This window comes from Callithrix jacchus, chromosome 7 (assembly GCF_049354715.1).
Source record: "Callithrix jacchus isolate 240 chromosome 7, calJac240_pri, whole genome shotgun sequence".
Taxonomy (NCBI): Eukaryota; Metazoa; Chordata; class Mammalia; order Primates; family Cebidae; genus Callithrix; species Callithrix jacchus.
In genome coordinates this window covers 92,601,593-92,623,534 of record NC_133508.1, presented here as the reverse complement: position 1 = coordinate 92,623,534, position 21,942 = coordinate 92,601,593, and the positions used below count along the sequence as shown (strand labels likewise).

General features: G+C 43.3%; 2 long non-coding RNA genes across 14 annotated transcripts in view; one reads left to right on the top strand and one right to left on the bottom strand.

Annotated features, from left to right (window-relative positions):
* Window positions 1-21,942, bottom strand: part of LOC118142950 (uncharacterized) — a 99,959-nt gene that overhangs the window by 57,892 nt on the left and 20,125 nt on the right. The gene's annotated exons all lie outside the window — the stretch shown is intronic.
* LOC118142951 (uncharacterized) lies at window positions 1,011-14,173 on the top strand. 3 transcript variants are annotated; one of them, XR_004726941.3, is made up of 4 exons: window positions 1,011-2,331; window positions 10,951-11,251; window positions 11,701-11,793; window positions 13,752-14,173. It is a non-coding gene; the product is annotated as an uncharacterized LOC118142951 (long non-coding RNA). The 3 variants fall into 3 exon arrangements; XR_004726940.3 differs by having other exon boundaries at window positions 10,951-11,313; XR_013520488.1 differs by lacking the exon at window positions 11,701-11,793 and having other exon boundaries at window positions 10,951-11,313.

Sequence of the window (21,942 nt, the reverse complement as noted above, 5' to 3'; positions counted from 1 at the left end):
GGATTTACATACTGTTCACTGTGTGCCAGGGCAGTCATCCCTCCAGAAATTAACATGAATGTTTTTTGGCATATGAGAAACACTTAGGGGTTAAGTGACTTGCCCATGGACACCCAGCTGTTAGGTGGTAGAATCTGCTAACTCCAAGTCCAGCACTCCTTCCCTGATGGGGTGCCCCTCCAGGAACAGACAACACAAACTAGTGGACCTGGCTCTGAGGAAGCAGAAGCCTCCTGGGGTATTTTTTCTGTCTCTCCAGCTTTTCCGCACTGTTTGTTTAACCTGAATGGGTCTCTTCACTGTGCCTAAGCATCCCCTTCTCCAGTCACACAAAGGAGCAAGCAGGGGCTGCTCCCCTTACAATCAATTTTCTCTTCTGACAAAGACGTTCCCAAGCTGGCAGACAGAGCATCAGGGTTCTAGCCCTAACTCCAGGCCCCGTGTTCCTTCTTCCACTCCCCACTGCTTCAGTTAGATAATTCAACTGATGAACAAGGGAGTCATGTGTTCAATCTAAGAGTCTCTTCCACATCTAAACAGATAAGAGGGAATATTCAAATCATATACTCTTGAAGGCTGGGGGGATTTGATCTTTCTTTTCTGGAATAGGTCAGCATTCCTATCCCATTTTACTCATGAAAAAATTAAATTTGGGAAATGTGGGTAATTTGCCTGGGATATTTAGTAACACGGTCAGGATTTGAACCCAGGTTTCAGATGTAAGAGTCCCCAGTACAGTCTTCAGCAATAGTAGGTATTCAAAATGTCTATTCCCTTGCATGCTTCCAAATCTCTGCTGATCCCTGCCCTTCTCTGGAAAGTAGACACCTACCAGCATTTTCCCAGCATGAAAATGTTCCCTGGATACCTGTGCCTTCATCTCAAAGGTGTGCCATAAGTACACCTCTAAGGAATTAACAAGCCCACGTGTGGCATAGCGGAGAGAGAAGGCTGCACTAAGGTGTCATAAAGGACTTTGGTAGAACTTTACAGGAGTGAGCCCTCTGGCTGGGCAGGGTACAGGAGTAAGGTAGAGGGTGGGGGTAGAAAGCTGAGCAGATCGGAGAGGTAGGCAGTCAGCCCTGCTGGAGAAAGAGGAGCTAAGAGAAAGCCACAGCCTCCATGGGAGAGTGCTGAGCTCAGATCCTGGTGCCGGGACTCACCGTGTGATCCAGGGCAAGTTCCTTCCCTCATGAAGCTTATCTATGCATTAACAAATCTGCATGTAAGAAAATGGTCTAAAAACAGAAATGAGAAAGGGAAGAGGCAGGAGAAGAGGAAGAACAGATTGTTTCAATCTGCTCAGGTTCATAGTGAGGCCAGTAGCTCATCTCCATTCCCCGCCTCCTTCCACCCTGCACCCTCCTGCCCCCACACTGACCATGCACACTCAATAGTTGTGCATAGGCTGTTCTTGCTAACAGAAAAGGTTTTTATTATCTTCTCTGCCTGGATAATTCATAATCCATCTTTCAGGTCTCAGGTCATGTCACCTCCTCCATGATGTCTTCCTTGACTCCTCTCTCACCTCTACCCACCCTCAAACATGTACTCCTTTGAGTTTTAACAGCACTGTATACACCCCAGGGAAGGCATCTGTTACCTTGTTATCATTGTGGTAGTACTATTACTAATGGCATAAAGGTGCTATTTAAGGAACACTTTATTGTTTTTTTGGCCAGACACAGTGTTAGGGTCTTTTTACAAATTATGTATCATTTAGATTTCATCACTATGCCATAAATTAGGTATTATCTTCCCAACTTTAAAAGTAAGGTAACTGAGGCTCTAAGGGATTGGCGGTTTTACTACTGTGTAACTCAGGCAAGGGGCAATGCCTGTATTCAGGGCCAGGTCTGATTTCTTTATACTTCCTTACTGTTCAACCTGAACAAAGAAGTAATAATTGGCAATGAATGAAATGATGCATTAAGTCACAATGGACAAGGCGGGGCTTAAGTGTGAAGCATGGCTTTAAGCAAGCATCCCAGAACATCCCCACCCAGGTATAAAAACAGACCTTGGCCAGGCACGGTGGCTCATACCTGTAATCTCAACACTTTGGGAGGCCAAGGTGGGCAGATCACCTGAGGTCGGGACTTTAAGACCAGCCTGACCAACATGGAGAAACCCTGTCTCTACAAAAAACACAAAATTAGCCTGGTGTGGTGGTGCATGCCTATAATCCCAGCAATTTGGGAGGCTGAGGCAGGAGAATCGCTTGAACCTGGGAGGCGGAAGTTGCAGTGAGCCAAGATCGCACCATTGCACTCCAGCCTGGACAACGAGCCAGACTCCATCTTGAAAAAAAATAAAGACCTTAAGGATCATGTAAGTTAACCATAAGGAAAGATCTAGAAGGTCATGGGCTGGCCTTAGGCACAGAGATGTCTTTGGCACCTGTCCAGATGTATTTCCCAACTTCTGGTGGGTGATCCTTTTCAAACCCCTACTTCCCAGAGCTCTGTGTTAGAGACTGGCCTATTTTTCTTCCCTGCAATAGAAACCTTTCCGTCTGTCCTTAGAGACAGAAGGAGCACCAAGCCTCTGTATTTCTTGGTTGTGCTCTCCCAATTAAGCAAAGAAGCCAACCGAAGACTCCTTGAGACAAACTAATTGCATCTTAACAGGCTCTGTGCCTGCCAGCTTTGGCCTAGATTCAGATTTTATAGGTCACTTAGCCCCATACCCAGGGTTTATGATGGAAACACTGACAAAGCTTCACTGATAAGGCTGCAGAGGGCCCAGGAGACCAGAAAACCTAGTAATTTTCCAGAGTCTAAACCCAGCCTCTACTCTAGGGGCCCTTCACTAAGCAGGATTCTGAAGCGTCAGCCAAGAGGACCCTGGCACAGGGCTGTTCGTTTCCACTCCAATGCACTCCAGAAATTTGGTAGGATACCTTGCTGGGATTTTTAATGACAAGTTTCTCCTTTGGCATCACCTGGTATCCAATTAGTTTTCCCATTCTTTGGGATGCTCAATCATTCATTCATTTGTTCAATCATTCATCAAATTCTGAGCTCCTCTGCCAGGCTGTGCTGGACACTAAAAAGAAGTACTACTTGGGTGATTAATTTTAAATGCTGCTCTATTAAGGTCACTCCACTCAGCCAGGTATTCATTGAATGACTTGTCAAGGCTCACAGTTCCCATCAAGCCTGCCATGTGGGACTTTGTGCACTGCACAATTCACATAGACTATGATCCCGTCAACTACTCTCTGGTAGATAACAGAAAATAGAGAAGAATTAAAAGAAAACAGAAAATGAAAATATCATCTATTCAGTCTATTATAGAAGAAAGAACATTCAAAATAAACAAGGCCGCTGGGTCATACAGCAATTCCCTAGCTCTTAAAGAAATTTACAATTTGTCTCTAAAACAGAAAAACAAAATCAGATATATCATTCCTTTGTTTAAACAAGGCTTCTCAACCTTGGCACTGTTGATGCTTTTGGCCAGATCTTTTCTTTGTTGTAGGAAGGCTGTCCTGTGCCTTGTAGAAGGCTTAGCAGCACTCTTGGCCTCTACCCATGAGATATCAGTAGCAACTTCCACCTCACCATTGTGACAAGAAAAAAATGTCCCCAGATGTTGCCAAACGTCTCAGCCGAAGGTGGATAGAGAAGGGGCAAATAGTCCTTAGTTAAGAGTCAATGGTTTAAAATAAACTTTTCTCCCTTTCTAGACCTTATCACCCTCTGAGCGAAGTTTAAGACACAGGTTTTCACGCTGCTTATCGATCCAGCCTCATCACATGTGCCATACCTTTGCCCATGTACTTTCCCCTGCATGCAAACATCAGCCCCACCCCCCCACCCCCAATCTCACTTGGTTTACTCTCCTTGTCCGGCAAGACTCAGCTTGGGTCCCCTAACTCGTGAAGCCCATGTGGACCCATCCCTTCTCCCTCAGCAATTGAATCAGCCCCTCTGTGGAATCCTTGGCATCTCTCTACACAACACTTAGACTCCTGGGAGTATCAACTCTTGTGAAATTATTTGCTGATTTGGGGGCAGTAACTATGTATCCATAGCACTTAGCAAAGTCCTGGCTCAGAGACATTTATTTAGAAATTGTTCTATCTTATTCAAGTTGAATGAAGGATTAAAAAATAAAATAAAAGCCTACACCCTCCACCAGCATGCCCTGCAGAATTATCTATGACTTTTGGCCAGAGAGCCAGTGCTCTCGACTCCATTGCTAACCAGCTTTCTGATTACCAAGTCTGTTTGGCTCTCTAGTCTGCCTCAGTTTCCTTATATGTAAATCAGGAGTCTCTTTGATCTTTCTCTCTCATGATTATTTTAAGGCACAAATGAGTTATTCTATGACCCCTTAGTAAATTTCCATTCATTGTATGAATGTGAGGGGTTATGATACTGCCAAATAATAAGATCCTTGAAAGCATAAATGTTGAACTGAAACAAATATATTTGAAGAATTCTTCTTTCTTTATATGAAAAGTTGGCCATATCCTGAATGTAAAGAGTATTTTATTTGTCTGGATTTTTTTTCTTTCCTTCAAAAAATAAGGCTTACCATTTGCTGATACCTACCTACCAAGACTCTTAGTATTTCAATTAAGGAATGTTTTACTTCTCCCTGGACTGGAATTCTAAGAGTTTCTTTAATTTCTTTGAAGTAGGTCACACCTTTAACTGGAGGACATTTTTCTACCAGACATGCAGCCCATAGAATCTTCAGTTTAAACAATTTTGTAGAATGATAATAATTAGAATAGAAAACTTTAGAAGAGGAGCTGCTTCTAAAGACATTTCAAAGACAAAAAAAAATGCATTTGGTTTAAGAAAATCAAGTTGAAAGACATCTTTTAAAAATTTAGTGCCATTATGGGTTGAATTGTCTCCCATAAGAAAAGATACGTGAGGTTCTAACCTCTGATACCCGTGAGTGTGACCTTATTTAGAAATAGTCTTTGTAGATATAACAGTTAAGATTAAGTCATACTGTTTAGGATAGGCCATAATATAATGGACATCCTTATAGGACAAGGAGAAGAGACACAGACCCAGGGGAGAAAGCCATCCGAAGACAGAGCCAGAGGTTGGAGTCATGCAGCTACAAACCAAGGGACATCAGGGATTACTGGCAACCACCAGAAGAGAGGCCTGCGGCAGATTCATCATCAGTACCTCCAAACAGAACCAGCCTTGCCAAAAGCTGGATTTTGGACTTCTAGTCTTCAGACTTATGAGAACCACACACAGTGGCTCATACCTGTAATTTCAGAACTTTGGGACACCAAAGTAGGAGAATCACTTGAGCCCAGGAGTTGGAGTCCAGCCTGGGCAACATGATGAAACTTCATCTCTACAAGATAAATATGTTGAAAAATTAGCCAGATGTGGTGGTATGCACCTGTAGTCCCAGCTATTTGAGAGGCTAAGGTGGAATGATGACTTAAGTCCAGGAGGTCAAGGCTGCAGTGAGCCATGATCATGCCACTGCACTTCAGCTGGGTGACAGAGCAAGGTCCTGTCTCTAAAATATATATATATATATATATATGAGAAAATAAATTTCTGCTGTTTTAAGCCAACCAGTCTGTGATATTTTGTTTTGTTGGGGCAGTCCGAGGAAACTAACACAAACACTCTAGCCTAAATCATGAAGTGTTTCCTCAAATGAAGTCTTCCTTTACCCACAGTCTATTACAAAATCTAGACAGAAAAACAGACAATAACAACAGATTGGGAGCCCCCACCCCTCAAGATGGGAAGCATTTAAAGAGTACATACTGCTTTTGACCCACTCTGTGTCTTCAGCACCTGCGATCACGAGAACACAGAGCAAGTGCTCAGTAAACCCTGGTTTTCTGAACAAAATTGAAGCAAGCCCCAGGAGACTCATAGAGCCTTAGGTTGGGGCTGATCCAGGAGAATAATCATTTTTCTGCAGTTACAAAGAGACAAAGTAAAATGTATGCCCTGAAGGAGAGTTCTGAAACCCAGTCTAGAGAATATTTCTAGGCAATGGCGCTGGCAATTAGTATGCCAGGTGCTAAGAAAATAGGAATAGTGAGGAAAGTGGGTCAGAACCTGCCAACCAGAAGTTGCCTTGATGATCACACAGATGAAGCACCCCACCCTGGAGTGCACAGACATGAACACTCTGGGAGTCTAGTAGCTATTACTTAGTTTTTTGGCTGCTCAGTATTCGATCCCTATTCCTATTAGGGAGGAGTCTTTATATACACTATTAGTAGACACAGTGCCCTCCTTATTACTGTCACAACTGAAGATGAAAGATGTTCTATAAGTGCACGCCTTAGAAGCCACAGCACAAACACATAACCTAGTCCCACCTCTCAGGCATGAAAGCAAAGGATACAAAGTTGAAGGAGTAGTTAGATTTATTCACGGCAGGCACAATTGATTCCAAGTATGAGGAGTCACAGTGAGTAGGGAGTGATGTGAGGCCAACTGCCATCTACCCAGACTCATGTCTTTGCCTAGTAGCATAACAAGTACAGCAATACTGCTGTCCTCTTTCCCATTCCCCACTGATTTTTTTTTTTTTTTTTTTTTTTTTTGTGAGACAGGGTCTCACTCTGTCACCCAGACTGGAGTGCAGTGGTATGATCTCGGTTCACTGCAACCTCTGCCTCCCAGGTTCAAGCGATTCTCCTGCCTCAGCCTCCTGAGTAGCTGAGATTACAGGTGCCCACCACCATGCCCCACTAATTTTTGTAGTTTTTTTAGTAAATTTGAGGCTTCACCATGTTGGATAGGCTGGTCTCAAACTCCTGACCTCAGGTGATCCACCCATCTCAGCCTCCCAACGTGCTGGGAATACAGGTGTGAGCGACCAGCTCAGCCACCACTGATTTTTTTTCATGAGAAGTATGATATATGTGATTATCAAGTTTTAGGGGAAGAAATTAGACTACTACTTCCTTCTCTTTTTTTGACTGGTCTGCCTAAAGGAACGCACAGATTTTACTTCTCCATGCCATGAGTTGACTGTGGCAGGTTCTAGCTACAGGACAAGACCTGTCATGGTTCTGCTATGCCAATAACCAGGAGGAAGTGAAAATTCAGGAATGAGATATAAGCAAACCCACTTGGCCTCAGATCTAAAGCCACGTTCTCCAACCAGCATTTTGAATAATAAATGCAATGTTTTAATATATGATTACTCTTTCTGTCTCTCAATGGGCTTTAAGCTTAAAATGGGAAGAATGTTATTTATTGGGTCCCAGGGAACTCAGAGGGGGAATTCTAGGCACTAATGTCATCACCAGTGTTTGACAGTTGACAGATGATACTGATTTTGAAGAAAGAGAATTAGGAGGTATCTCCAACACAAACTGCTATTCTAAATTTGTTCCTTACAAGAAGTAAATTATCAGTATCTGACTTGGTAGACAGTGACTGGAATTTTTCTATACCAAGTAACAGAAAACGCTGGCAGAAGTTTGCTTTTACCTAGGAGAAACAGTATACAATGGAAGAATAGATACAACCGTTCTGTCTCAAGGAAGTATCAAAACTCCTGGTGTGTGCCGTAGCTTAAGCCACAGGGACCTTGACCATATTCCTCTCCCAGGTGGCAGAACGTCAGTTCACTATATCAATTGCCTTATGTTGTCAGGACCAAAACATAGGAAACAGCAAGCACCATAGATAATTTTGGTAGGATACATGCAAGCCATAAATCCTACAGAAAAAAAAAAATCCTATGAAAATGTAGAGACTTAATTTCTGTGAATTCCATGAGTGCCAGCATTTGAAGGCATTTTGCAATAGGCACTCAAAAATGAATGTTAAGGTACCTTGTGCTTCTGCCACTTAGAAAGAGGGACAATAATTGCTGAGCCTTGGAATTTTGGTGGCAACATATACTACACTTATATATGCCATGTTAACCCATTTGGGGAGTAAACTACCAGCTTTGAGCGGAGTACTCACTAGAAAGGGATCTTGGCCTAGCCCAGGCTGTAATGCAGTCAGTGGTGCAGCTCGTATATGATGACCCAGCAGATCCAAGAGTGTTTCTTAGAATGCTGTCCAGCACCTACAGCAAGCCTCCAAACAAGAATCACAATAAAAAGCCCTTGAAGTCTAAGGGCAAATCTGGGACCTATTTGGCAAATGATTATGCCCCTTTTATAAAGCACCTTTTGGATTGCTACTGGGCCCTTTTGGCAACTGAATAACTGAAAGAGGGACACAAGATAAGCCCTCACCCCAAGCTGGACACCATGAACTGAGTGTTAGGTCTTCCACCTGGCCAGAAAGTTGGCCGAGCCCAGCAGCAGGCCATCACCATGAAAATAGCACCTGTGGGACCAAGCTTACAGGTTCTTATGGCACAAGCAAGTGTCATAGGCAGCCTGCTCACACTCCCGCAATGCCCACTCCTGACATAATTCATCTCGTTCAGCAACACATATGTACAGCTACATGGGGTGACACCTCATACTGGTGGACTGAGACAGAAACTACCCAGAAACCATAGAGAAGGGATATTTGCACAGGAAGCAAAACTTCAGTCAGTACCTTTTTAAGTCCATTTTGCGATGCATGGAAGGAAAAGAGGGAAGAAGAAAGGCAGACAATGGCTTTGTGCTCATGGGATTCTTTTGGTTTTAGAATAAGGCCATGAACAGAAGCTACTGTACTCATGAAATAGTGTCCTGGTGAGTTAAAGAATAATTACCCATGTCAGCAGGTAACATCTCACAAGATGGAGTATTATCCTGCAGAAAGTAATGAATACTCTGAATGGGGGAATGATGTTTTTTCTCATAGCCAGAATAAAGCATCCAGAACCAAGGGACAAAAGAAAGATTTGCACTTCTCATGCCCCACTTATAACTTTTGCTTTCCATTCCTACAATTTGGGGATCTGTTAGTTCAGTGACTTGGGAGAAGCTATGCTTTGGGGAGGAATGCTTCCACAAAGGGGCATAACAACCATCACACTGAACTGGACCTTCAGGTCACGTCAGACTCCTTTATGTCCCTGAGAAAACAGGCCAAGAAGAGGCCATCACCAAGCTGACCATGGTTTATGATCCTGATTGCCAAAGAAAAACAGGATTGCCAACTATGGGAGCAGGCAGAAGTAAGATGAAACTTAGGGACCCCCCTCCACCAGTGGCTCCTACTTCTGCCATATCTAGCAGTAAAATCAGTGGAAAACCTCTTCAGCCCAATACACACCAAGGGCTCACATCCCTCAAAACTAAACTTTGGGGCACCCACCAGGGTGACCAGTGAAGGGCTCGCTGAAGGCAAAAACAAAGCCAAACATTGAAATGAAATAATAAAGAGAAGCCACAAACACCAGTCATGGAGAAATGAAGGCCATAGTCTCTGTCTCCTTCCTTCCTGATAGTGTCAAGTGTTTCTATATTTTACTGCCGTTTCCTCTTCTTTCCTCTCCATTTGCCCCACTATTACATATGTGGCTAATGGTAACAGTGAACTTTACAATTAATCCTTGGGCTTGAGAAATAACTAGAGGCATAGTAGGGCTACAGTAACTGGTCAGGCTTTTGTTTTTGTTCTTTTGGGAGAGGCTGATACCATTTCAGTTGTAAGAAAAATATGTATGTGTGTGTGTATGTGTTCGATAAGCAGATATAGAGAGATTTGTGTGGAGGTGGGACATTCAAAGAAGTAGGCAAAGGAGGATGTTTGTTAGCTCTTCTTGGCTGTGCAGCCACATCTCAATTAGTTGGAGGGAAACCCCACAGTGAGGAGCAGCCTACCGTCTCTATCAAAGCCTGAGTGGTGGGGAAACCCTCCCTCTTCCCTGCCCCAGCTGCCAACAAATTTGCCCAGGTGAGTGAGGATTGGGGTTCACTCACAGCCGCTGTCCATGGTGAGGGCACCATGGATGATCAACCTAGCCATCTTCCAAAAGGTGAAGGTTTGCTTCTTGCTCTTTGTCTCCCTGATCATTCTGTCTAGTTCTGAAATCTGAACCTCTAGAATCTGCTGAATCTGGAACCTCTAAAATACCCTTCCAACAATTTTGTGGAGGATAGAAACTAATTTCCATTGCTTGGAACTGAGAACCTTGCTGAAAGTAGTGTGACTGTAAGTACATGGTTGATCTAGATTCACTTGAAGGGTCCTGAGTAGAGCAGATGATGAAAAGAAGGTTTTAAGTACTATTTACAATAGCAAAGCCATGTAACAAACCTAAGTGCCCACCAACGTTGATTAGGTAAAGAAAATGTGATACACATATGGAATACTCCACAGCCATGAAACAGAGAGAAAGCATGTCCTCTGCACCAACATGGATGGAGCCGGAGGGCATTATCCTATGTGAAGTAACTCAGAAGCAAAAAATCAAATATCGCAAGTTCTCACTTGTAAGTGGGAGCTAAACAAAGAGGACAAAAGATGGGGACACAGACAGAAACATGCCCATAAACATGGACATAAAGATGGGAGAAAAATAGACTCTAGGGACTCTAAAGGGAAGAAAGCAGGAGGAGGGGGATGGTTGGAAAATTACCTACTGGGTACAATGTCCAATATTTGAGTGATGGGTACACTAGAAGCCCAGTCCCCACTATTATGCATGTAATGCTCATGTAACAAACAGGCACATGTATGCCTGAATCTCAAATAAAAAATAAATAAGGAAAGACTTTAATAGATATTAATTGGCATTATGTTCTAGCCATTGTGGGAAGAGGCTGGCCCCTTCACATGCATGCAAAATCTCATTTTACCCAATACAACCCTATGAAGTCAATAGTATTCCTGCACCCATTTTAAAGATGAGAAAACTGTGGCACAGAAGGGTTAAGTAACTTTTGCAAGTCACACAGCTAGAATGTAGAGGTGTGTGTACGAGTGTGTTAAGGTCAGGGGCTTCGGAGAAGACCCAACTCCATGAAGGGTCCCATCATCTGCATCTCCTGGAATCTCATCTGACCTCTGCTCTCCTTCCTTTCAGGAGAATGCCTTCTCCAAGCAGCTATTTTTATGGGAACCAAAGGATACTGATCAGTAGCAAGGTTTGACCAGGTGGTCCTGGCTTGAGGAAGATAAGAAGCCTTTCCTTCACATGGGTCTAAGGAGCTCACCATTTTTCTCAACATCTGACCTGACAACTGGTTTCCCAGCATTGGCCCCAAGAAATACACCTGCCATCTCCACCTGGATTCTCCAGCCCTTAAAGCCACAGCATTCCATCTTCTTTCCCCAGCAAGATGTATGGGATAACCTGTTTGCAGCATCCTCAAAAGTCCTTGCAGGTAGGAGCACCTGAGGGAGAGGAAAAGACAGGCCATGCCCAGCTCCAGTGAGTAACATACGTGTAAGTATTTAGGCTGGCTGAGGGTGGCAATCAGGACCCCTGTTTTTAAGGAAGCCTTCCCAGGGTTTTACAGTGCAGGGTTCCTTGTCATCCTCAAGGATTTCTTTACTCCTAACCCTGAAAAAACCCTAAGGGAAGAACTTCAAAGCTGCTTTCTCATTATAAATCTCACAGCCTGGGGAAATTCTGCTCACCCAAGTAAAACCCCACATTGGGGACTCATCAGGAGGTTTCTGAGGTTTCCCTGGCTTTATTGGATAGTCTTCTCCCAACACCCCTTGGGGTTCTTGTTCAGTGAGCTTACTTAGCCGGGTTGTACGTTCTATCATTCTATCCAAATACTGCTTACCCGTTCTATCATTCTATCCAAATACTGTTTCTCCTTAGGCACTTCCCCTGAAACATCACATCTCCAGGAAGCCTCCCTCAGACTGGATGGGTTCCCCAAAGCACGTTGCCCTTATCTCTAAAACAGCACAGGTACATCCTGATGGTTAATATTGTCAACTTGATTGGATTGAAGGATGCAAAGTATTGATCCTGGGTGTGTCTGTGAGGGTGTTGCCAAGGAGATGAACATTTGAGTCAGTGACTGGGAGAGGCAGACCACCTTCATTCTGGGTGGGCACCATCTAATCAGCTGCCAGCATGACTAGGATAAAGCAGGCAGATGAATGTGGAAGAGCTAGACTTGCTGAGTCTTCTGGCCTCTATCTTTCTCCCATGCTGGATGCTTCCTGCCCTCAAACATCACACTCCAAGTTCTTCAGCTTTTGGACTCTTGGACTTACACCAGTGGTTTTCCAGGGGCTCTTGGGCCTTTGGCCACAGACTGAAGGCTACATGGTCGGCTTCCCTGCTTTTGAGGTTGTGGGACTTGGACTGATCCACCACTGGCTTCCTTGCTCCTAAACTTGCAAACACCCTATTGTGGAGTGTTACCTCGTGATCATGTGAACCAACTCTCCTTACTATACTCTCTTTCCTATATACGTAGATCCTATTAGTTTTGTCCCTGTAGGGAACCCTGACTAACACATACATCCTTGAGTGCCTAAGGTCTTCTAGCCCAGCAGTTCTCTATGGGGGCAATTACTGAAACTTTGGGCAACTTCTGGAGACATTTGTGGTTGTCACAAATAAGCAGGGTGCTACTGGCATCTGATGGGAAGAGGCCAGGGATGCTGCTAAACATCCTGCAGTGCACAGGACACTCCCCACAACAAAGAATAATCTGGCCCCAAATGTCACTAGCAGGGCTGGTTTCATGGGCGGCCACATGAGCAGCAGACAGGAACCAGCTCTCAGAAAGGATCTGCATTTGTTTAATGCTATGCTAGTGCCGTGTTGAAATTCTTAGCAACTGTTGAACAAAGGTCTCCGTATCTTTGTCTGGTACTGGGTCCCACAAACTGTGCAACTTGTCCTGGCCAAGAGTGTAGAGGTTGAGAAACCCTGTTCTTGTCCTATAACAGGGGTGTCAAAATGAAGATGTTATCCTGCCCTCAAGGAGCCATTATCCAGTGATGGAGAAGGAATTGTGTATTTCCCTGTCTGTGTGCTGGGACAGGGAAGCTTGGAGGAGGGAGTGCCTGACCCAGCTTGGAGCTAATTCCTGAGAGATGAGTAGGAGTTAACCACACAGAGAGGAGAGGAGAAAAAGGGTCCAAAGAAAGATACAGCATGTTCAAAGGCACCAGACCCTAAGAAGGTCAAGCCTGTGTCAGGGACTCCAGGAAGTTCTGTACAGCCAGAAGACAGAGCATGGCAAAATAAGAAACCAGGCTGGAAGGCTGGTAGGAGTCAGGTCTCAATCACATCAAGGAGGTTTTGAAGGATCTTAAGTAAAGTAGCAACACAATTAGATTTCGTTTGGGAAAGACAATCAGAGGTGATATGGCAAACAGATGGGAGGATGATACATTGAACAGGGAGCCCAGGTTAAAACTGGAACAGTAAAAGAACTAAGAAATGCTAGAGCTGAATGCAGTAAGGCCCCACAAATTACGTAGCCAGTCTAGCAGCAGTACAGCAGGGAGGGAGAAATTGACTCAAAAGATAAAGAGGTAGGTTACTGAATGGATACCATGTTTATTTTTATTAGCTTTTTACTATATCTTTTCTTTTGAGATGGAATCTCGCTGCTGTTACCATGGGCTGGAGTACAATGGCACAATCACAACTCACTGCAACCTCCCCCTCCAGGTTCTAGCAATTATCCTGGCTCAGCCTCCCAAGTAGCTGAGATTACAGGTGTCTGCCACCACGCCCAGCTAATTTTTGTATTTTTAGTAGAGACGGGGTTTCACTATGTTGGCCAGGCTGGTCTCAAGCTCCTGACCTCAGGTGATCTACCTGCCTCAGCCTCCCAAAGTGCTGGGATTATAGGCATGAGCCACCACACCCGGCCTTACTGTCTCTTTTTATCCTAACAACAGATTTACAAGGAACATGGCATTTTCTTCATTTTATCATTGAGGCAATTGATGCTGAGGAGATTAAATAACTTGACAAAAGTCACCCAGCTGGTTAGTGGCAGAGCCGGCATCTGAAGGTAGGCATGTCTGAAGCCAATGCCATGCCTATGTCTTTCCACAAAGCCCCACAGCAAACTCTGAAGCACACTGCGATCCAGCAGGTGACTGAGTGAGAACACGCTGAGACCCGGGCCAGCTGCTCTCTGCCTCACTCTGTTCCTCCAGCCTGTGGCCCACTTCGGAGCCCACAAGGGGTTGTATGCCAAACTTCTCACTTTCTAGTGTCAAGTTGCTTTCTTGGCACATAGTAGATAATTAATAACAAATAAAGAAAGAGAAAAACTGTGGCAGAAATGTGAAAAGACTCAAATCATTTGTCATCCAGTATCACTAAGAATCAAAGAAAAGCAAATTAAAATCCTAACAAAATACCATCTCTGCCTATCAAATTGACTGGAGGCAAGTCATTGGGTACAATCTTTCTGAAAAGTGATGTGGCATTATATTTCAAGGGTTTTTTTTTAATCATACCCTTTGCTGAATACTTGATTATTGTTTTAAAGACCTGGTTTAAAATGTATGGACAAAGATATTCATCTCAACCTCCTTCACAATTTTTTTTTTCAAAAAAAAGGAGGAGGGGGCAATTTTCCAAAATCTTACAAATGAGTAATGACATAAATTCAAATGTTGAAATATTAATTTTGCAGAATTTTTAGTGACATGGAAAATTTACCACACTAGAACACTAAGGGAAAAAAGAATTTCATGAATACATACAATTGTATTACAGTAAACTCCTCATTCTGCATAGACAGAGTTTCCAGCTAGACCTTAAGCCATGTTTACCCTTGGGATTGAGATATGTCTGGAAATGGCAAGTGGAATGATGGGATGAACCTGGTGGAATTATCCTGGGAGAGAAGTCATTATCTGGAGACAAGAGACCAGGAAGACAAGCTTAACCCAGACACAAAGCTTCATACACAGGCAGGGTGGGGTCATTCTGAGGAAGACAAGGTACCTATCCCTTAGTTCGTGGGGAGCTCAGAATATATCTGAGCCCACTTGGGCTGCTGTTCAGATTATCTGTTCCTGTATAACAAACTACCCCAAATTTTCATGACTTAAAACACCAATTTATTATTTTCATTCATGGCTCTCTGAGCTAACTCAGCAAGGCAGTTCTCACTCAGGATCTCTTAGGTGGCTGCTTGGGCTAGAGTCATCTGAGGGCTCTGTCTATCCAGGATGACACACTCACATGACTGCCAGTGGGTGCTGACTGTCCCTGCAGAGGGACTTTCAAAAGGAGTGCCGGCCAGGCGCAGTGGCTCACACCTGTAATCCCAGCACTTTGGGAGGCCAAGGTGGGCAGATCACTAGAGGTCAGGAATTCAAGACCAGCCTGGCCAACATAGTGAAGCACTGTCTCTACTAAAAATACAAAAAATGAGCCAGGCGTGGTGACAGGTGCCTGTAATCTCAGCTACTTGGAAGGCTGCAGCAGGAAAATGGCTTGAACCCAAAGGCGGAGGTTGCAGTGAGCCAAGATCACACCACTGCACATCAGCCTGGGCAACAAGAGTGGAACTCCATCTCAAAAGAAAAAGGAGTGCCTACACATGGCTATATGTGGACTCTCCATAGGAAGTGACCCAAGAATGAGCATTCCAAGAGACCCAGGAGGAATGGCAAGCCTTCTTACAACCTCACCTCAGAGAGCCTAGAACATCTTTTTGGATGCATCTTTTTGGATGCATCTTTTTGGTAAAGTAAGTCGCTAAGACCAGCCCAGAGTCAAAGCGTAGGGGATTCAATTCCATCTCCTGATGTGAGGAGCTACAAGCCCAAGCTTGGAGGGAAGAGCTGGCGAGGGGCAGCCCTCCCTTGAGACTATTTACCACAACCATTTTCTATAAAGAGCTCTGAAAACATTGCTACATAAGAAAAAAGCAGACCTGACTGTACCCCAAAGTACAAGGCAACAGAGGCTGAGACTCGCCGCTCTACAAGGGAGCCCAGCCTGGCTTTGCTGCCCTACAGAATCCAAAAAGCATAACTGTGTTTCTATACCCGGAGGAAGGCTCCAGGTAACTAGGAGGGGCAAGAGTACCCGGCAGCTGTAAGATATGACAGTGCCCAGTAGAAAAGGTTTCATGGTGGGCCTGACCACAACGGCAAAGCACATTCAGAGGTATGGAGGCCTCAGAGTAGACCTCACTGTAAGGACCACAGCTGTGAAAGTGAAGGAGATAGACAAGTAGCTCCAGGGTTCATCCGCGAAATCCCTTAGAACTTCCGGAAATAACTCAGCAGGCCTTTGTAAGAGGAGTTGGACAAGAGACCTATAATTCCACATAGAGATAAAAGCCAGCAAAATATAAATTATGACTATTAATATCACCTTCCCATTTTTTATGCCAGCTTGATGCAAACAGGTTACATGACTTAATATATGAACATATGTTTCTATGAACACAAATGTAAACATACACACCTATGCCCACACACACATAAATGTGCTTGGGGAAAGAATGGAAGAGGTGCATTACCATGTTAATTCTGCTGTCTCTGATGTCCTTGATATCAGGACAGTGTTTTTGACTCTTTATATATTTTCTGTATGTTCTCAATTCTCTATGATAAATATAGTGCTTATATAACTAGAAATAAGGATATTTTTTAAAGAAAAGTATACATCCTATCTTTAATGATGGTGCTTGTTCAAATGAGGTCATGAGGGAAGGTTTTCCCTGCCCCAGCCTAGGCTCTGAACACAGCAAGCTTGACAACCCAGGATATCTACAAGAGCTATGGACTCCACTGGGGCCCAGGAGCGCCATGAGCATAGCAGCTCAGTAGCCACTAGGTAAGGATGTTCAGAGTGATACCAGGTGAGCACCCACCAGCGTGTCCTCCCCAGGGTTACCATACTAGGCCATTAGAAGTTGTGTTGTGTTCACATATACATCACAGAAGTTATCCATCCATGTCAGAAAAGGAGGAAGAAGGAAGGCATTTCTCTTCCTAAAATGTGTGAGCTGGCTGTCTGCTAATTCTTGCTTTCTATCACTACCTGAAATAGACTGAATTGTGCCTCCCACCCCTGAATTCCTATGCTGAAGCCTTGATCATCCTTAAGGAGCAAGGTAGTAGAAAGATCAAAATTGGAGTTGGATATGGTGGAGGAAAACCTTTGAGAGAAAAGGCCATCCTCTACCAGCTACAATAAACCCTGGGACACTTCTCTGCCACTGAGGCTGGGAAGCCAGGGCAGTCAGCATGCCAAAGGCCCATGTATTAGCCAGCCATCAGGCCTGAGAAAGAGCTCTCAGTGCAGGGGTACTGAGAGTCTCTCCTCAGGCTGGCCACAGGCTCTCAGTTGGTTCAACGGCAATAGGAGAAAGATGACAAAATTCAGGTGCCCACCAGGAGCCAAGCACAATTTCCCTGTTAGAGAGCTGTATCCACCAGGAAAACCAAGTTCACGAACACATTAAAAAAATTCAAAAGAAAGGCTTTAGTAAAGGACTGGGGAGGTGTGGACAGAGATAAGGCAACGAATAAGAAATCAGTAAGACTGAAGATGTGACTGAATTCCTGCCATCTCATGATAAAATTTGAATGGATAAGGAGTTGAGTTGCTTTTTATGGAGGAGCAAAGTAAGCTGATTCTTGAGACGGACTGGACTCTTGGTAAAGATGCTGTGAACATTGTTGAAATACCGAAAAAGGACTGAAAATATAACACAAACTTAGTTGATAAAGGAGTAGCAGAGTTTGAGAAGACTGACTCCGATTTTGAAAGAAGTTCTATTGCAGGCAAAGTGCTATCAAGCAGCATTGCACGCTACAGAAAAATCTTCATGAAAGAAAGAATTGATCCATGTGGCAAACTCACCGTGGTCTTATTTTAAGAAATTTCCATAGCCAATCCAGCCTTCCCCTGTCACCACTGCGATCGGCAGGCCTTCAACATCAAGACAAGAGCCTCTTCCTGCTAAAGGCTGAGACGCTTCTTAGCATATTTAGCAGTAAAGTATTTTTAAATTAAAGTAAACAAACAAAAAAGAAATCATCAGACTACCACAGAAACCCAACACCACCCCGAGGGCTCAAGAAAGCGGGGCAGGTGAGAAGACAGGGAAGCCATGAAAACTGGGTTCCCATGTAGGAGGGCCCACACATGGATAAAAATGAATGAAATACTTCCAGAAGTGTGATGGGGAAGATAAGAAATAGCCCAGACCTCTTGCTTCCCACTCCCCAACCTACCAGTACTTTCCATGGGCCAAACACAATGAGAGGTCAGTCAGCAAGGAACCCCAGGTAATGCAATCAACCTTCCAGACACAGAGCACAGCCAAAGGGGGTCAAAAACTCTGCTGAGGCTGGTCCAAGTGCAATGGTGTTTACAGCGAATCGATCACAACCATTACAGATTCCTTTGTTTCTTCTCCACTCCCACTGCTTCTCTTGACAAGCCTTTAAAAAAATACTGATTTCGAAGCAAATGGGATATTACTCACATCCATAAGTATTATTATTATCCCAAGTTTATGGATAAGAAAAGTGAGGCAGAGAAGTTAGGTATTTGTTCTACATCATCTAAACACCCTGTTAAAGTTTCTAGAAGTCACCCAGACATGGAAAGTCTGTTTATTGTAACAGACAAGTCAACAGCATGGCAAGCACCAGCAGGCAAGTGTTATACATGATGAGAGCACACAGCCGGGGAACAGAACGATGCCAAAAATGACAGTGTTGGGAAGGAGGGGAGTTGACAGAGAGACTTCCCAGAAAAGATGATTCCTGAGCAGAGTCTTGAATGAATGTGAAATAGCAAAAAAGTTCAATTCAGTTCAGCCCTGTGCCTTTCTCTGCGGCTAACAAGCTAGAGATGGGGAGATGCATTCCTAGAAAATCTCTACGGACTACCTCTTTCTTCCTGTACCAGCTACGAGCACTTGTTGCACTCCAGGCACTCCTTCTCATCCATCTTTGCATCCCCAGAGCTAAGCTGTGAGAAATAAATGCCAGTATGATTCTATAAGAGGCAATGCTAAGGAATATTTAAGATTTCAGACTGCATCAAACCAACCTGGGCTTGTATCCTGAACCTACTACTTGTTTACCAATGGAGCAACTTTCTACGACTCTTTTTCTGAATCTACAAAAGGGGCATCCTGGTAGTAGAACCTACTTCACTGCAGTGTTGTGAGAATTAAATGAGGTAATGCATATAAAGACCTTAGCATCATAAATTATTATGATTGCTGTAATTATATGATTTTACTTATTAGCAATCATGATTTCTATAAGCTAATAGAAATTCCATAATCTAATAGAAATTCTAATAGAAGAAAGCAGTTCACCATACACAGTTGATGGAAGACTCCCCAGAAAAGTGAGTGTTTGAACTGGACCTTGAAAGATAAATCGGAGTCCTCCATGCAGAGGGAAGGAAGGCTTTCCAGGAAAAAAAAAAAAAGCATAGGCAAGGTCATGGAGGCCCTTCTTCCTATACCATCTATGAGAGTTTGACACATTCCAGGCACTTCAGCTCATCCATCTTTGCATCCCCAGAGCTAACCTGTGAGAAATAAATACCATTTTTATTCTACAGAAGGCAGTATTGGGAAGTGTTTAAGATTTCAGGCTCTGCTAGGGCCTTCAGTGTGACTGGGGTATATGATATAACAGTAAGAATGAAGAGGAAGTAGCAATAGGGCTCAAGCATAGCCAAGAGACATTCAAAACATCCAACCCATTTTTTAAAAAACCAATGCAAGCTTCCTCTCCTTCCAAAAGCCTTTCATGAGCATCTTATGATGCAGTAACCCTTATCTCTTCCAAATATCAATAGTGTCCTGGTTCCAAACCACTACTTAATTAAAAAAATATATATATAATTATCCTCAAGATTCTTTTGGGTGATTTTTTTCTCTCTAGCTTTCTAATTCTCATGTATTACTCCTGGCCAACAGTACCTGCTAGATCTTTAGGAGACTTTCGTATTGGTTAATTGGTTGATAACTCTTGATTGTTCTTCTTTTTTTCTCTGAACTAAGTAAAAAGAATAGCCCCTCTCAGTCAATGGTGAATGACTTATCAAAGCATTTCAAAGTGGCCTCTGCAGCTCCTAGTGGCCAAGCTCAAGACACGAGCCCGGCTGTTTCTATCTGTAACCCCCACTCAGCATTGTCCCCTGTCTTCCCTTCACTTCTCTAGACAGGGACACAGATGCCCTGTCTCTCTACCAGACTGACATCTAGTAGAAACCATGAAAATAACTAATATTATTTTCATTTTTATTGGCAACTGCTTCACTTTTAGGACCCCAAGACATCAATCAGTCCCATTTCTACAACAGAGGATTTTCTCACTTTTATTATTTTTAATCAAAGTAATGGAAGTGTGAGAAAGCTGTAGATTGTTCTTCCTCAGGAGATTTGCAAAAGTAGAAGAGTAGTCTCTGCTGGGAATTTGTTTCTGGGTGGCCTGGCCAAAACACAGGGAACAGGGGAACCGGAACTGTTGTTCTATGCCAGTCAATTCCATGATTCCAAGGAGAACCATCCTCTACCGACAATCATTTTAATAGAACTCACACAAGACTTCAGGTCAATTACATGACTGCCGGCATGAAGGAGAGCTAGCTTCTTCAACTGAAAATGGTTCCCCAACCTGGTGGTTCCTCAACGTCCCCACCAGAACGTTAAGTGCCTTGCCTTAAGTACTTCTTACAGTCAGACACATGTAGTTTTTCATCAGGAAAAGAACTGATTTGGAAAAGAACCGGCTGGAATTAGAGCATCTACAACAAAATTTCATTATTTACAAAACTCCATCACTGGACAGCTGTTTACTGAAGTTGAAACTTTCTGGGAAGTAAGAGTTCAAAGACAGACAACTATAAATATTCTTAATAGAATGGAAGAAATTATCTATTAATTTATTGATTTTTTTATTTATAAATTCGTAAGCATAGCATATTCTGAAAGAAATATTCTGTTGCCTATTCATAAAGCATCATTCTAGATTAGAATAGTCAATTTGGATTAACCTGGGTTAATTGAGCTCAGGGTTCCGGCTAGTCATACATTTCAGGATGCCATCTCCATCCCCGACTTTCCAGGATCCAGTCACAACATTCAGCGTTTTATATTGCAATCGCCTATTTTCCTATCTCTTTATTCCTGAGCAGACAGCAAGTATTATAGCCCCATTTAGGTCATCAGTGTGGACCTAGCACCTGTACAGTGCCTTGCACATAGTAGTTTTTTAGCAAATTTTGGCCAAATGGCAGAAGAAAAGAGATTTGAAGTATTTATTCATATATTTATTTATTCACTTATTCAATACCTAGCAATACCTGGAAAGAACTTTTATCTGGGGATTTTATAAACAGAACAAAAATAATACACTGAGAATGCTAATGTCACACATGAGGGGACTGGCTCTGCCAAGTCGGATGAGTCACAGACAGACCAGTGAATGAGTAGATACCAGTGCGTGGGTGATTGGAACTAGATGAGTGGACTGATGAGTAGACAAAACAAACTACAAAGACTTGCAACAGAATTCCAAGACTAATTTTCAGCTTCCTACAGGTATGGCTGAGGAAATTATTTCATCCCTTTCTGGTTTAGATCCTTCTTTTTCTTTTCACTGTCTTGTGATGAAACTGCTCTCTTAGATGAAAATCATCTCTGTCTATCACAATCTACCTGCCGTCCATAAATTTGTCACATCTGCTCTCCATCTTATATCTTCAATCTCTTCCTCTTTACTCACTGTTTTTATAAATGTGGTCAAGATTCTCTCTTCTTAAATTTAAAACCCTTCAATTGATTCCATATTCCTAGAAAGTTTCTTCCTAATCTCTCTCCTTTCTTTCATACCTGCAATTCCTATAATGCCATCTTTATTCACTGCTGTTACTTCACCTCTTAACCACTCCTTGGGTCACCAAAATGTGGTTTCTGTACCCACCATCTTCTTGAGACTGCTGTTACCAGTGTTATTTGCTAATGCTAATAGCAAATAATCTCAGTTCTTATTTTTCCTGAAGCTCTGCTGCTGCTGACCACAGTCTCTTCTGGACTTCAATTGTGTTATTCTCATAGGGCTTTTCCCCCACCCTTTT